The sequence below is a fragment of the Ochotona curzoniae genome, unplaced genomic scaffold (assembly GCF_017591425.1).
Source record: "Ochotona curzoniae isolate NIBS_2020 unplaced genomic scaffold, NIBS_Ocur_1.0 contig_2688, whole genome shotgun sequence".
Taxonomy (NCBI): domain Eukaryota; kingdom Metazoa; phylum Chordata; class Mammalia; order Lagomorpha; family Ochotonidae; genus Ochotona; species Ochotona curzoniae.
This window is the reverse complement of record NW_024465553.1, coordinates 19,466,500-19,482,765: the sequence shown is the minus strand read 5'-3', so window position 1 is coordinate 19,482,765 and position 16,266 is coordinate 19,466,500. Positions and strand designations below refer to the sequence as shown.

Here is a 16,266-nt window from a genome sequence, read left to right as displayed (position 1 = left end):
CCCTCCTTTTCTTAAGTTTCTTTTGTGTTATTTATATATTAAAATATTTAAGCAGCTTTCCTAACTGCTGTATTTTTGCTTTGGGTTTTCTTTTTCCTATATAGGGGATTTGTACATATATCTATTTAGTTGAAATATTTAAACTTCACTACTGTTTTCATTTATTTATTTGCATTCCAGCATTCTGTCTTTAATGGGGGGAACAGGTGATACAACTTCTGTTTATGAAAACGTGAAAGATTAACCTTGATCACATTTATATTTCTTGAAGCATTTGTTGGTATATAGTATATTAAAGAACAGGTTAACTCTGAGAATTTTTTTTAAAGATTTATTTATTTTTATTACAAAGTCAGATATATAGAGAGGAAGAGAGACAGAGAGGATGATCTTTCCTCCGATGATTCACTCCCCAAGTGACCACAACTGCCGGTGCTGTGCCAATCCGAAGCCACAAGCCAGGAACTTCCCCCAGGTCTCCCATGCGGGTGCAGGGTCCCAAGGCTTTGGGCTGTCCTCGACTGCTTTTGCAGGTCACAAGCAGGGAGCTGGATGGGAAGTGGGGCTGCTGGGATTAGAACCAGTGCCCATATGGGATGCCCGGCACGTTCAAAGTAAGGACTTTAGCCACTAGGCCACAGCGCCGGGCCCTAACTCTGAGAATTTTCAACCACTCAGTAGGTGTACAGCGATACAGGAACATAAAAATGCATTATGGCACGTTCTCCTACACTTTTTTTGTGTTAGGTGTGGCAGTCCCAACAAACTGAATAGTTATGGGTCCTTATTGTGCCCAGCGAGAGGATGCAATGGCTAGCAGGTGGAGGGGTCAGTTGCAAGATGCCAGCCTGGAGCATCTTTCCCCCAGGTTGGCTGTCTAGCCTGGAGAATTGCGACTACACCACTGTGTCCTCTCGTGTTTGCTCCGTTTGTCTTTGTTGTTCTGCAGTGGATGTCTTAGGAGCACAGGACACGTGTGTTCACAGTCTTGTCTGTAAACATAATCCAGTGACAGAGACAGTAACTGGTCAGGTCAAAACAGAACTTGGAATATGTTCGCTCCAAGACGGAAACTGCTCACGTGTGCTGGATCGTCCTGAGGTGCTTTCGGTGAATCTAACAGTTGTCACAGTGGCACAGAGGACAAAGAAAAAAGGACGAGATAAGTGCTAGACAAAATTCTAAATGTGGACTATAAGATAAAAATATTGAAAATGTATAGTGACACACAGATGTATGTTGAGTCTTTTAATCTTTGGATGTGAATAATTTGAATTGAGTTGGCTGCTCTGAGGTCACTTTAGAATTATTTCATTGAACTTATTTAAAGCTCTCTTCTTTGTTCTAAAAAAGGAAAATTACATGAAATCCTTTGCAGACCTGTGATGTGAACTCTTGTTTACTAAGGCTACTGTTCCCTTTCTCTCTTCTTTTTGTAAAGGTTTATTTATTTTTATTAGAAAGTCAGATACACAGAGAGGGAGGAGAGACAGAGAGGAAAACCTTCTGACTGGTGATTCACTCCAAGTAGCCGCAATGGCCAGAGCTGAGCTGATCTGCAGCCAGGAGCCAGGAGCTTCTTCCGGGTCTCCCACATGGGTGCAGAGTCCCAAGGCTTTGGGCCGTCCTCGACTGCTTTCCCAGGCCACAAGCAGGGAGCTGGATGGGAAGTGTTGCCTCTGGGACTAGAACCAGCTCCCATATGGAATCCCGTTATGTGCAAAGCGAGGACTTTAGCCACTAGGCTACTGCTCCAGGCCTGACCCCTTCTCTCGTCTTTAGAAACAAGTTATTACTAAATTCTTTTCTGTATTTTCTAGATAAAACAATGTCCTACAGTAAATGGGAAACTTCTCTTGTTAACTCATCCTGTAGACAGATACAACAAAACATTGTCATGTCTTTTTTTTTTCTTGAAGATTTATGTATTTTTATTCAAAACTTAAATGAAAGGAGAGACAAAAAGATCCTCTGTCCACTGGTTCATTCCCCCAAATGGTTGCAACAGTCAGAGCTGAACCTACCTGAAGTCAGGAGTCAGGAGCTTCTTCAGTGTCTCCCACGCAGATGCAGGGTCCCATGGTCTTGGTCTGTTCTGCTTTGCTGTAAGCAGGGAGCAGGATGGGCAGTGGAGCAGCTGGGGTGTGAACCACTACCCGTATGAGATTCTGGTGTGTGCAAGATGAAGATTTAGCCATTTGGAGAGAGAGAAAAGCTGCTACCTACTGATTCACTCCCATAACGACCATTGAACTTTTGTGTGACATAGCACGTAATTTTAGAGTTTGTACCTTGGTGCCAGAGCTGAGTTGCCCTAGGTGCTCCTGAGGCAGGAGAGGTCCCTTCAGTTGGCTGCTACTCTGTTCTCATGGCTAAGGAATGTGTTTAGCCTTGCACCTGCCTCCTTACAGACACCACTGGCAGAGGAAATCCATAATTGAGTGAGAGCGCTGCTGAGGCATGGAGAGACCTGACACTTCCTTCATTTTCCCTTAAAGGGCTCTTGCTTTCTTTTGCCTCTCTCTCTCTATCTCTCTCTCTTTCTCTTTCTCTCTTTAAATAAGGCAGATATGCAGAGAGGAGGAGACACTGAGAGGAAGATCTTCCATCCGATGATTCACTCCCCAAGTGACCACAACTGCCGGTGTTGTGCCAATCTGAAGCCAGGAGACAGGAATTTCTTCTAGGTCTCCCATGTGGGTACAGGATCCCAAGGTTTTGGGCTGTTCTCAGGTGCTTTCCCAGGCCGTAAGCAGGGAGCTGGGTGGGAAGTGGGGCTGCCAGGATTAGGACCGGAGCCCATATGGGATGCCCAGCACAATCAAGGTGAGGACCTGAGCTGCTAGGCTATTGCACTGGGCCCTGTTTCTCTTTGAGTGACTATCTAGAGTGACTGGCAAGGTCCCTTTGTTCCCTTTGATCTCTTAAGACCATTTTAAAAATGTCCTACTTTATCAATAAATTTTGTGCAGAAGCTGGGTTGCTGAAGTTGTTAGTCCTCATATCTGCTTGTTTCTCCCCAGTGGTTCAGATCAGTTTTGAAGGTTGAAGCTGGAGATCTCAGTGGGACCCCCTGTACCACTGCTTTCATTCACCCAGTGCAAGTAAGAAGCCAAGAAGTGTGAGGACTGCAGGAGTGTTAGGGGCACAGCTCAGTGCCTCACAGGAAGGAAGCAGCGCTCAGTGGGAAAGGGCCGGAACTCTTCTTGTCTAGCCTTGTGCTGTAAGAGATGAGGAAGCCAAGCAGAGGCGTTGCTGTAACATAGTCTGTCTCCCTTGGGTTTGTCCTCACCACGGTGATCTTTCTGACGCCCCCCTCACCTGGTGGCTGCCTCGGTGAAGGTCATTTTTCCTTGCCTCTGGTTTCCCTTTCTCCTCACCACCTGACAGTCTCACTGCCTTTTGCAACATGTACAAGTTCATTTCCACAGGAAGGCGTTTTTAGTTCCCCATCACAGGTAGCTGTGTAGATCCTCATCCAGTCCATACTGCCTTTCGCTGTGATAACTGAACTTTGCGGCATTTTCTTGCACAACTTTCTTTAATAAACAAAACAAATGAAAAAAATTTCCCTGGTTTAGATCTGTCAAGAAGTGCTGGTTATTAAGGGAAAAAGACTGTTTAGGGAATAGAAGTTTTCACTGTTTTGAAAGAGAGCGATTCAGTTGACAGTGATAAAGCCTCAGTGTGGTGTTGATGCATTTTCTGTCGAGTGTAGATGCTCGTTTGCTTTTTGTGCGGTAGCCTTCCAAGCTGGTGGTCCAGAGCTAACGTCGGGAAGAAAACTCCACTGAGAGTTGGAATGTCTTTGCATACAGATGAGTGCTGGCATCACGCCCTGGTGTATTCCTTCTCCTTCCATGTTCTAGGAATTATAAACAAAAGATAAATACCAAGGCAGCAGGATCCACCGCTGAAAGAGATGCACACAAGTTTGCTTGTACCAGGTCACCTGTCAGCCGAGGTGGGAGGTTTGATAAGACTAGAAGTGAAGGAGTGAAAAATTGAATGAATGTTTCATTATTGGACATCCACATTTTTTTAAAGATTTATTTTTTTTTTAATTTTTACTGGAAAGGCGGATATACAGAGAGGAGAGACAGAGAGGAAGATCTTCCATCTGATGATTCATTCCCCAAGTGAGTGCAACGGTCGATGCTATGCCGATCCGAAGCCAGGAGCCTCTTTCAGGTCTCCCACGCGGGTGCAGGGTCCCAAAGCCTTGGGCTGTCCTCGACTGCTTTCCCGGGCCACAGGCAGGGAGCTGGAAGGGAAGTGGAGCTGCCGGGATAGAACCGGTGCCCATATGGGATCCCGGGTGTGCAAGGCGAGGACCTTAACCACTTGCGCCACCGCGCTGGGCCCGGACATCCACATTTTAAATGAATTTTCGCAGGCTGTTGGATAAATCTCATTTTTAAGCATTTGAGAGCTACTTGTATACGCGATCACTTTGTAATCAAGTATTACTTTAGGGGTAGACGTGAAGTAGTTGGGGCATTCCGTGGACTCGCCTCCGCTTTCAGGAGGTACCTGGTTCTGGTTCCAGCTCCACATCTGTCTAGTTTTTCTTCTGCTGAGCTCCATGGGAAGAGCTTGGGTCCTTGCTATGGTGTGGGAGACCTGAACTGAGGTTATGACTGAAATCCTAAGTCCTGACTGTTGGAAACATTTCAGGAGTGAATCAGGAGATGGAAAATCATTGTGTGTCTCCTTGTCTTTTGAATAATTTTAAAATTAGTAAAGTTTTGCATAATATATTAGTGTGTATGCGTGTGTTGAGCAACTCTGGAAATAGGAAGCAACTGTTCTGGGTAGCTCCTCGCTTCAGCACACACAAATGCATTATTTTGTTTGTATTTATTTGTATGGAATGATGGTGAAGTCTGTGCTTTTTATTTGGGATATGAAGGAAGGGAGGAAGGAAGGATCAGGATTTTGGAGCTAGAAGGCCTGCTGTTTAGAGAAAGATGGGCCATCACAGAGCTGAGCCGGCCTGCCGGGGCCAGGCTGCTGCACAGTGCTAGAGCTGGAGCTCAGAGCTCTGATTTGTACGCTCTTGGGAGAAGCATGAGTATAACCATGGCAAAACACAGTATATTTTCCAATTTACTTTTGGATTTTGGCTATTTAGAACATTAGGTTATTGGTGGAGTTTAAGGTTACTCTTTTGACTGACTTCTTAATCATGCTATCCAGGAGGTTTTCCTGGAACATGTTGTAAAAAATCAAAAGTTTGTGAGAATTGGAGTTTTATCCTTTTTTTTTTTTTTTTTTGCAAAATAAAAAATATTTTGAAAACATTTTAAGAGCTTCCCTCCAAAGCATTTCTGAGAATCCAAGGCAATTTAAAGTCGGAGTGCTTACTTTCAGCTACTTTTGGTCAACTTGTGTTGTAAAAACTGTCTCCTCCATGTGTGTATTTCCTGCAGCCTCTAGCACACTGCAGAATGTTTAGAACATGTCCTGTTGCAGTTAGGTTGGCGCTCCTCTCTTCCTACTCCAGTTCTCAGTAGAATCACTCGACCTTTCTGTGTCCCTCGGTGCTTTTCCTCTGTGTTACTGTGGGTCAAGATCAAAGGGAGTTGTTAAAGGCCAAGCTTGGATATTTGGAATGCAAAATTTCCTGTTAATCGCTAATTGGATCACTGAACTAGAACATACTAATTTCTGTTTTCATTTATTAAATCCTTAGCATGTGGCAGATATTCTCTAGACTGTGTACAACAGAGTTGAGCTGATACAGCCGCTACCCTTAAGGGCCTCAAAGCAATTAGTGAGGCGGATGTGTATTTAGGTATTTTTGAAATGATTTTATATATATACATATATACATATACATACATGTATATGCATGTATACACACATACATGTATATGCATGTATACACATACATACACTCCTTAACAGTCTGTAGATAGAGATGAATACGTGAGTGGTATAACTTTAATAAAGAATTAATTCATTTTTAAGTTAAATTTCATGTTTTAAAACAGCTATTAAATACCCAAGGAATAAAGATCCCAAGGTTATGAGATGAACTAAACTTTGTAGTTGGTATTTGGATTCCCTCAGTTTTTATGCAATTATCCCATTTATTTTCCAGGATGAAGTCCAGAAATGCTACATTGCATTTAGATCTATGCTTTATGAAAATGTATTTTTATACAGATTGTGGCATGCTGTTCTGTTACTCTGTTTCATTCCTATCTATGGTTTTGCCTTCTTACCCAGCATTTTAATTATTGGCTTTAAACTGTTTCTGAGCATTTGGTATTATTATCAGTGCTATAGTGGGTATCCTTGAACTTGCAAGTCTGCAATGTATAGGGAGGGATTTTTTGGGTTAAAGGACATAACATCTGCCATTATGTATTACTAAACTGCCCTTCTTAGTTATTGAACAAATTTGCACACCCATTGGCAATGCATATTTTTCTCCTTGCTAGAAGTGTGTGGTCTGACCTTGTGATCTTTGCCGATTTCACAGGTGAAGATGGAGCTGCACTGTCGATTCCTTAAGCATTTTTCTTGTTATTTAAGTGAAGTTGGGCATAAGATCCCATCTGTAAGAGCAGTGAGTCGGCTCTCAGGCCCTTTTATCTTTTGAGACCAATGCTTTATATAAGAAGTAAATTAGCCCTTTGTGATAGGGGTTGGCAGTTTTTTCCACTGGATATATGTTTTGCTGTTTGTGCTTAACTTACAGTTAACTTACTATATATAAACTTCTCATAAACATTTATTAATTTTTTGCTTTGTGATTTAGGGATTTTATGGCCTAATTGGAAAGGCCTTATATGCTGCATGACTGTGCAAAATGTTTTCTGCTTTGTTTTCATACATTTATGGTTTTTTTGTGTTTACCCTTCTTGGTCGGCCTCACTTTTGATTTGATGTGAATTGATAGCACCATTTTCTTTTCCATGGGACGACATGGTGGTTCCTACACTATTTCTCTTTTAACTGATTTAAGTGTCACATTTTATGTTTTATCATTTTTTGAAGTATTCATAGAATTTTTATCTATTTGAGGAACTGCTTATGAAACAGCTTTCACACCGTGTTAGTTATTTTGGGCTCCTAACACTTCTGTCCAGGAGATACTACTCTTCTTTTTCATAATTGCCCTCGTTGTTATTGCCTATATGATGTCACACATAAACTGTAAGTGCAGCTTCTGAGTTTGCAAAATATCCTTTTAATTTGATTGTGATATTTTTATAAATTTCAATTTATGTTTAAATGCATTGATCTAAGATTTTTTTTTGTATAACTAGAGTGTTTCTCATCTTCTAAGCTTTAACAATTTCAATTTAAAAATATTCATTACTGTTAATAGTCAATCATAACCTCCCATTTCTGTCACAGCAAACATTCTTGTTGTCATATGGTTCCTTCCATTTCCCCTGTATTGGTGGTAATGCTGAGTCATATTTTGGGGCCGCCTTTGTTTTTTGTTTTTTTTTTTTTTTTAGATTTATTTTTATTACAAAGTCAGGTATAGAGAGAGGATTAGAGACAGAGAGGAAGATCTTCCATCTGCAATGGCTGGTGCTATGCCGATCCAAAGCCAGGAGCAAGGAACTTCCTCCAGGTCTCCCACATGGGTGCAGGATGCCAAGGTTCTGGGCCGTCCTCGACTGCTTTCCCAGGCCACAAGCAGGGAGCTGAATGGGAAGTGGAGCTGCTGGGATTAGAACCGGTGCCCATATTGGATGCCCGGCTCATTCAAGGCAAGAACTTTAGCCTCTAGGTCATTGCGCCGGGCCCAGGCCTTCTGTTTTGTTATATATTCTTAGTAGGATATCATGTATGTAACAGTAAAGGTTTAAGGAATTGATCTGTACTGCCTGGACAGTCTTTAATGGAACATAATTTGAGACCAAATGTATTGAAATGTGATGTGTCCACAGGCCTGCGCTGTAACTCTGCAGCTGCGTTACTCAGTACTTACCTCCAGGTGTGCACACATGTACATCTTGGCACCATGGGCACCTCTGTTTCTACTTTCCTTTAAGCCGTTATGTTGAATTCTGCAGAATGCCACCGTAGGTTTTAGATAAAAAACAAAAACAGAAAAACCAGACCTTGTCAATAGTTCCTTAACACCAGCATAGTAGGATCAGCTAGATTTTTTTTTTTTTGTTTTTTTATCCATGTAAAGGTTGGCAAATCACTGACAGCTGCTCTATTTCTGATGATTCCTTTTTCTCCATTGAAAGTCACCCTCTCCAGGCCGCAGGGTCCTTGAGGAGTGTACTGGAGACAGAATGCTCTGTTCCCCCGGCCCCTTTGTAGCCTTGAACTGCTAACCAGATGGCCCAGTTCTGCACAGAGACCTGCAGCCTGCTCAGCTGGCTCCTCCTCCTGCCTCTTCATCCCTGTTCCTGCAGCCTACATCCTTCCTACCTGCCTTATTTTTCCAACCTTCATATCTGTTCTAGGGAGTTCTTTTATTCAGTAAACATTTACACACCATGTATTGAAGGGGCATGATTGCTTTAGCACCAGACTTCAACCAAAATGACATCAGAAAACAGAATTGCCTTGTGCAGTCTTACAGGAAAAAATCTCCTTCATCGTCTCGACCTCAGGTGGAAGGGAGAAAAGAAGGGACCCTTCCAGGAGGGAGTTGGGGAACGAGGGTAGCGGGCAGCTGAAGTGGTGTGCATGTGCTGCTAACCCACTAGCAGTTTGGTGCCGAGGGTTTTGGGTCGTGTTCTCCTGTGCTTCTGTGTGCAGCTTGCCTACTTTATCCTTGGACCAGTTGAAAAGCTGTGGGCTGGTTACTATGGGAATTGATGGGTACTGCTGGTAGGAGGAGAAGCAAAAATCTTGGAAGTGATCCAAAAATTGAAGGCGAGCAGGATTGCCTCCCACCCTGGCTTCCCTACTTGACATTGTTTGATTGGATTCATGAACTTGATTTTAACTGTGGGCGAGCCCTTCTAGGAACTAACCTCTGACATCCAGGAAGAGTTCAAGGAGAGGCCGAACAATACCAGATCCCCCTATCTTCCATGTCACTTTCTGTTTTAGCCGTGGCTTTTTTGGTCTTCCCTGAATTCAGAATTCGATGTAAGCTTCTGTTTCTTGTTACAGTATCAGGGAATGTGCTGGCCAAAGGAAGGAGGGAAAAATCTGTTGAATTCCAGTCTCTCGGCCTTTCTCTTTGCTTCATTGCTACCACTCCCATGAAATAAAGGTGGTACGAGGCATGCAGTCTTTGTTATGGGTTTGTTGATCCTGAAATGTTGGACATCGAAAACAGATGTAAGATCAAAATCCATTTTGTAAATCAACTTTAATTAATTTGATTAATCAGTAACTTAAAATTCTGCATCCTAATGTGTGCTAGTTTATTTTTACAACTACTCATGAGTATGGAGTGCAAGATATTAATTTTTCTTTTGAAGAAAAGTGTTTGAGGAGAAAGGATTATTAATGTATCTCAGAAATACAGTGTGATGGGACAGGCTTCTCCTCCCTTCCATGGCTGCATTTTTATGTTTCAGTTCAGTGTTTGATTCTTTTATCACTAATGAAAACCTTACTCAGATAAAGCTGTCTTTGGCCTTGAGAGAGTTTTGTTGAGTTCCTTGTCTTGCTGTGAGAAAAGCTGTCTGGATCTGTCCAAACCCTGACTTTGGGAGTGTTAGAGGTGATGGGATGTTGCATTACCTCCATATTTGGATAATTTATGCACAAAAGCCTTGACATTCTATTCCTTTAATTCCTGTTTTCAGGGGAGAGGAAGGGTTGGAAAGAAAAACCAGTCACAGAGATCTGGTGTTCCTGTAGCCTCTGATCTTGTAGCAGAAGGAAAATGATGAAAAACTTTAAGGTCAAAGAAAGTATGTGGAAAGTCCTAGAGATGAGGGGATGGAGGACAATGGGAGCTTTCACAGTAAGGGGCCTTCCTGGAGGGAAGTGGCTGAAGAGAGGAGCAGCTGGCAGCTGTTGGGACCACGTGCGGACAGGGAGACCTGTTACAGGTTTGGAACAGGAGCTTAAGAAATGACTAATGTTTCAGCAAGCATTAAAAATACATACACATTAAGTTTGTTTATGTGAAAGGCAAGGTCATTAGTGGGGAGGGGAGGGCCGTTGTTGTGGGCAGTGAGAAAGAGGTATCTTTATCTGTTTGGTTCATTCTGCAAATGGCCATGGTACTCAGGACTGGGCAGGCCAAAGCCAGGAGCCTGGGACTCCATCTGGGTCTCTCATTGGAGAACAAGAGCCTGAGCACTTGGGCCAGTGTCTGCACTCAGGCCATTATCAAGTGAATTCCCAGGTGCGTTAGCAGAAGCAGAGCGGTCAGGACTTGAACCAGGACTCATGAAATTCCAGTGTTGAGGAAAGCAGTTACAAGCTCGGCATCCTAATGCCTGTACCTTCACTACACATTTCCCCTTAATTCCCAACCTCAGAATGTCTTTGAAGCCTCAGGTTTTTTTTTTGTTTGTTTGTTTTTTTGCTTGTGTTCTTCTGAATGTTTTCTCTAATGTTTTTTTCCCCTTCTTTTGTTAGGGGTTCTGTAAACGGTCAGTTTGTTGTATAAGTGTCGTTGGAAGAAGCAAGCACCACCCTGACCCTAGGGGAGGCTGTCACAGGCGTGTAGGAGCTCAGCGTGTGTGGCTGCTGATCCCGAGGAGGGCGAGTGGAGTGAGGAGGTCCAGAGTAAGGGAGTCAGTCTGTACTCTGTGAAATAGATGCAGTCCTCCCAGCTGACCATTGAGAACGTAGAGGGTCACAGGGTTTGTTTCTTTTCAAAAGGATGAAGTACTTAGTTAATGGAGGGATTGATAAGCTGTTGATGGTTGTGAGGTCAGTGATAGGATTACTTTTTCGTGCTGAATTAAAATTTTATCTTTAGCTCCATTTTTCTTTTTTTTTTTTTTAAAGATTTATTTATTTCTATTATAATGGCAGATATACAGAGAGGAGAGACAGAGAGGAAGATCTTCCATCCAATGGTTCACTCCCCAAGTGAGTACAGCCACTGGAGCTGAGCCAATCCGAAACCAGGAGCTCCTCTAGGTCTCCCAAGTTGGTGCAGGGTCCCAAGGCTTTGGACCATCCTTGACTGCTTTCCCAGGCCATAAGCAGGGAGCTGGATGGGAAGCAGGGCCACCGGGGACTAGAACCAGCAACCACATGGGTATCCCGGCACATTCAAGGCGAGGACTTTAACCACTATATCATCGTGCCAGGCCCTAGCTCCATCTCTTTCAAACTGAAATTTTAAGTTCTTTGAAAGATATGGCTTAAGAAAGTTCAAATCTTTAATTTCCACAACTGAGGAAAGACCATTAAACCTAGTTGTTCTGTTGAGTATAATTCTGACTGTATAAATTTTCAGAATTAATAAACTTGCTGAGTTCATGGTGTTAAAATGACTGAAAACATGATATCATAAGCATATTTTAATAGAGGAATTTCTGCATGTACTTTGTATACACATTCACTGAATCTACCACAGATAGAAGTTATGGTCTGCTTAATATCCAAAGCCTTGCCTAGGGTGTCAAACAGAGGTTATTTATGGTCTGCTTTATATCCAGAGTCTTGCATAGCGCATGAATCCCATGGGGTTTAAGACTGTTGGAAGCATTTAGTGGGGACCCTGGGAAACCTTTCCAATGCTAGCTTCCCCTTTTTGGGACAGGAGACAGCTCTAGCCAGACTGGCAGCTTCTGCTTGTAATATTGCCAAGGAGGTCCAGAAGGACCTGGCTGAACCTTTCATCATATAGATTATTTATAAAAATACAGCTATCATACTGTTATTTGAAGACAATTCAACTTTTTATATTACTTAATGCAAATTGTTCCACTATTACTATTGTTATTAGTGACAGATTTATTGAAAACAAACGAGGATTGATTGTGACGAAGTTTTGTAGTTGAGCTTAGAGGTGTTTGGCATGTAGGGGGTCCATGTCCATTGCTATCTCTTTGTTCGTGTCTGTCTCTGTAGCTGAGTATAATGCTAAATAAGTGCTTGTTCAATTAATGTCGAATGAATCTCGAATGATTTTTCCTATGGAGTAGCCATTATGAAAAAAGTGGTTATTTAAATTAAGATTTCTTTCCCCTGATTCCATAGGTTAGTGATAAAAATTTTGAAGTGCTTTTTGAATATGTATTGTCAGAACTTTAATAACACTTTGAAATAGTTTTCAGATGAGATAACTAAATAGAACAGAAATCACTAACAATGGGAAGTCCTGTGGATTACTTTTAAACATTCAGATCACGTACTACCACTGTTCTTTTGCTTCAGCAAGGGTCATTGTCCTGAATTAACATATCTGCTTCCTAGTCAAGATTACACTTACCTGAGTCAAACCGCAGAGTGTAGAAGGAAGTGCAGGAAGCTTGGCCAAAAGTGAGGTCGGGTGATGAGATTGTTCTTCTCTCTTCTGGCAATTTGGAGTTTATTTTTCTAATTCTGATACTTATTTATAGAAAAGAAATGTTGACATTGAATAGAGAGAGCTGAAATGAATTAATTTTTGTATACTTTTTTTTAGATTTATTTTTTGTTGGAAAGTCAGATTTCTAGAGAGACTTCTTCTGTCTGCTGATTCACTCCCCAGTTGGCCGTAGTAGTTGGAGTGGAGCCAGTCAGGAGCCAGGAGCTTCTTTCGGGTCTTCCATGTGCATGCGGGGTCACAAGGCTATGGGCTGTCCTTCTTCTGCTTTCCCAGGCCACAAGCAGGGAGCTAGATGGAAATGGAACAGCTGGGATATGAACTGGCACCCATATAGGATTCCAGCATATGTAAGGTGAGGACTTTAGCCACTAGGCTACTACATTGGTAGCCTAAAATACTAAGATTAAAAAAAAAAATCCCAATATGGCAATAGAAAAACAGAAGGAAAAAATGCTTCTTTGAAGATTTGGTCTCCCCAGCACTACCTGTGTCTGTTGCTGCTCCTGTTGCCATCTTTCTTTGAAATTGCTAGACCTCATTGCGTTATGCCATTGTCAGAAGATAGATTTTGTGCTCATAGCAGTTGAATTCAGAGTCCTGAGATCTGACTTTCACACTGTAGTGTAAAATATTTCACAGTGTTACACTCTGTTTGAAAACTGAGCCTTTCTCAATTCCATTTCATAGTTTTGCAGTCAATGTCTAATGCATAGGAAACTCTTCAGTACACTGGAGAGATGACTTCATATGATGTTCCTGGATCCTGTTGGCCATGTTTGCTGTGAGAAAGTTAGACTAATCAGTAAGACATGTTGAAAACTTGTTGAATTTAGTCCTTTCTAAAGCTTTCACTTTTTTTTTTTGTCCTAAATGAATGTGATGTAAGCATTGGTTTTCAATGGAAACCATTTCTGGTTGGTTTGAAGCCGAGGATGCTGCTGGTAGTTAAAGTACTAGGGAAGACCTTTGCAAAAAGTCCTTTGGAAAATGAGCAAATATGCGTGGATGTGACTTTCTGTCATGACTGACCTTTTTTTTCTTAATGGTAGTGAGCTTGTTGTGCTAAGCTGATTAAACAGGATCAATGTGCATTTCAGGCCTTTGCTGAACTAAAAAGGAATATTGAAGGTGTAGGTATCAGTAGCTGCAGTGCAACCACCCTTTTCTTGTAAAGAAAAGAAGCCAGTAGGGAAGATTTCCATAACAGAGGTGCCATCGACTCCTATTGGGGACCCACTGTCATCCTTTGCTGAAATGAGGGAACACAGGAACTCCCTCCCCCAGCCCCGGTGTGTATTACAGCCCCGGATACCTGTCTGCATAGGAGGAAGAAGAGCCTAGCTCTGCATGCATGTACCTCTTGGAAATAAATATCGTGTGAAAGGCAGGGAGTCTCGGACGTGTTCTTTAGTTACCGGTTACCGATTTCTGTCTAGATGATGTTGCTGTTGTTAAAATAAAGCAGAACAAGGCACTGTGAAGGTGAAATGGCAGTGGTGTTGGAATGTTCCGGGTTTTAAGGCTCAGGTATTCGGAGCCCAGAGTCTAGTTTCTGCTCATACCTAGGGACAAAGTCAGACAATTCATGTTCCTGAAAGTAATACCCTTTGCCACCTCGTAGGTTCCCGGAGTCATTACAAATAGTGTTGAATGTCAGTCCTTCTGGGCTCGCTGTGGACACAAAGAACAGCTTCATGTACTTCAATGGGACCAGTATAAAATTCTCAGTCAAATTAGCATTCATTCTAGAAGAAGAAAAGTATGCCATTCAGTACTCTTTCTTGGGGTTATAGGAGAATGTTTTGAAATCAGAGAAGCTTCAGAAGAAAGAAGTAGAAAATTCCCAGACTCTCCTGATCTGTGGCTGTTACAATGGGACGTGACTGTCTCACACTTTTCAGTGGTTGAGATGAGACCGTCCCACCCACAGTTCCCAGCTTATTGATTCTCTGTCTCATCCTGGGACACTGAATTTTACTTCTTTATTTCTTTTTGCAGTCAGTGTAATCATGAGAAGCGACATTGGCCTTTTTCCTCTTTTGTTCCATGATGTCAGGTACTTGTGAGTCAGGCCCAGACTTGCTTCCTTGTATGAGAAGATACAGTTGATTTAGACTTTACTCTTTATGCTATGGACCTGAAGTTTTTTGTTTTTGTTTTGGTTTTTTCTTTTTTTACATTATATGAGGGAATTCAGAATGCCTAAGTTGCAGGTGATGCTATGAAGGTACTTTGAAAAGTGCATGGGAAAAATGGAATTAATAATTCAGTTAATTTTGAAGTCCATGTATTGCTTGCTTTATGGTAAACTTGTAGAGTAAAGGTTGATTATTCTTATTTTTTTTGAAAGGCAGAGTTACAGACTAGGGAGAGATGGATCTGCTGTCCGTTGGTTCACACCCCATCTGGCCACACTGGCTGGAACTGAACTGAGCAGAAGCCAGCAGCTTTTTCCAGGTCTCCCATGCGGGTGCAGGCTGCGAAGTACTTGGACCATTCTCCACTGCTTTCACAGACTCTTGGAAGTGGAGCACTTGAAACTTGACCTGCGACCCAAGTGGGATGCTGCAAGGGGACGTTTAACTTGCTATGGTCACAGCACCTGCCCTCATGATACGTTTTTTTTTTAAATGTGCTTTCCGAAGATTGATTGTGTGTGTGTGTGTACACATGCAGATATGCACATGAATGGTCTTCAGATGTTATTGGAAAACATGTATTATGGAAAACCTATGCATAGATTTCTCTTTAGTTGTATCAAAATGTTCCATTCTCCACAAATGTTTGAGAAAGTTATTACATTTTTATTTATTTGAGAGGAAGACAGAGATAGATAAAGATCTGGTTCACTTTGCAAAACCCCCTGCAGCTGGAGTCTCAATCCAGGTGGGTGGCAGGAAGCCAAGTCTTTGGAGTGGTCACCTAATGCCTCCCAGGGTGTGTGTTAGCAAGAAGTGGACAGAAGTCAGCAGTGGAGACAGGCCTGGAGCTCAGGGGATTCGGTCTGGCATGTACACAGCACAAGCAGTGTCTTAACTCCCGTGGTAGAGGCCCTCCCTTCCATGATCTTATTGAAGTATAATGAACAAGATAATGTGAACATTGGCACCTAAACCTAGTAGGGGAAGGTACATCTGTGTGTACATTCAGACATGGGCAAACACCTTCATCTAAGGACCAGGTTCCTTGGGACCAGAAGACCGAGCCAAGTGTAAAATAAAATGTTTATGTTAGGGTCTTTAAAATGGGCATGTATTTTATGTGGGGATGAGATGGCACGTTCATGTGAAACAGTTGTAGCTGATGGACGATATCATTCACTCACATGGCTTCATTGAGAGTTTTTACGGAAAAATTAGAAAACTGATTTAGTGAACTGACAATCTAGGAACATTTGGCTGAATAAGGCAGAGGAAAGAAAAAGAGCTATGTTCTTGTAAAATTGTGATCTCGTATTCTCTGGTGTGGAGGGTTCTCTATGAGCAAGGCCTCATTCAGAGTTGAGGATTAGAATCAAGGTACAGTTTTTCTCACCTTTTGATTGATGTGTATTTCATGTGTTGAGCAAGGTAAAATATGGTAAGCAAAGTTAGCTTTGTGATTTCAGTAGTCTCGTTTTCTTCTATTAGAAAATGAAACCAGAGATCTTACAGATCTTTAAAGAAGAAGACTTGACAGTAGAACTAGAGTCTGCCATCTTGAAATAATATGGGAACTGAGAAAGTAACTGTGTTCCCAACCTTGATGTTGGGCCTTGTTGTACATGTTTTCTTACTTAATCCTCCATAGTACCATCAGGTAGGCAATGTTATTGTCAGTTTTTG

At 42.1% G+C, this 16,266-nt stretch overlaps 1 protein-coding gene across 3 annotated transcripts in view; it reads left to right on the top strand.

Annotated features, from left to right (window-relative positions):
- The window catches only part of SIPA1L1 (signal induced proliferation associated 1 like 1), a 291,662-nt gene that overhangs the window by 72,908 nt on the left and 202,488 nt on the right, over positions 1-16,266 (top strand). Inside the window, exon 5 of one of the 3 annotated variants that reach the window (XM_040975354.1) lies at positions 6,491-6,577. The exons of the other annotated variants lie outside the window; for them this stretch is intronic. The gene's annotated coding sequence lies outside the window, so the exon portion shown is untranslated. The remainder of the gene's footprint in view (positions 1-6,490; positions 6,578-16,266) is intronic. 3 annotated transcript variants of the gene reach the window in all.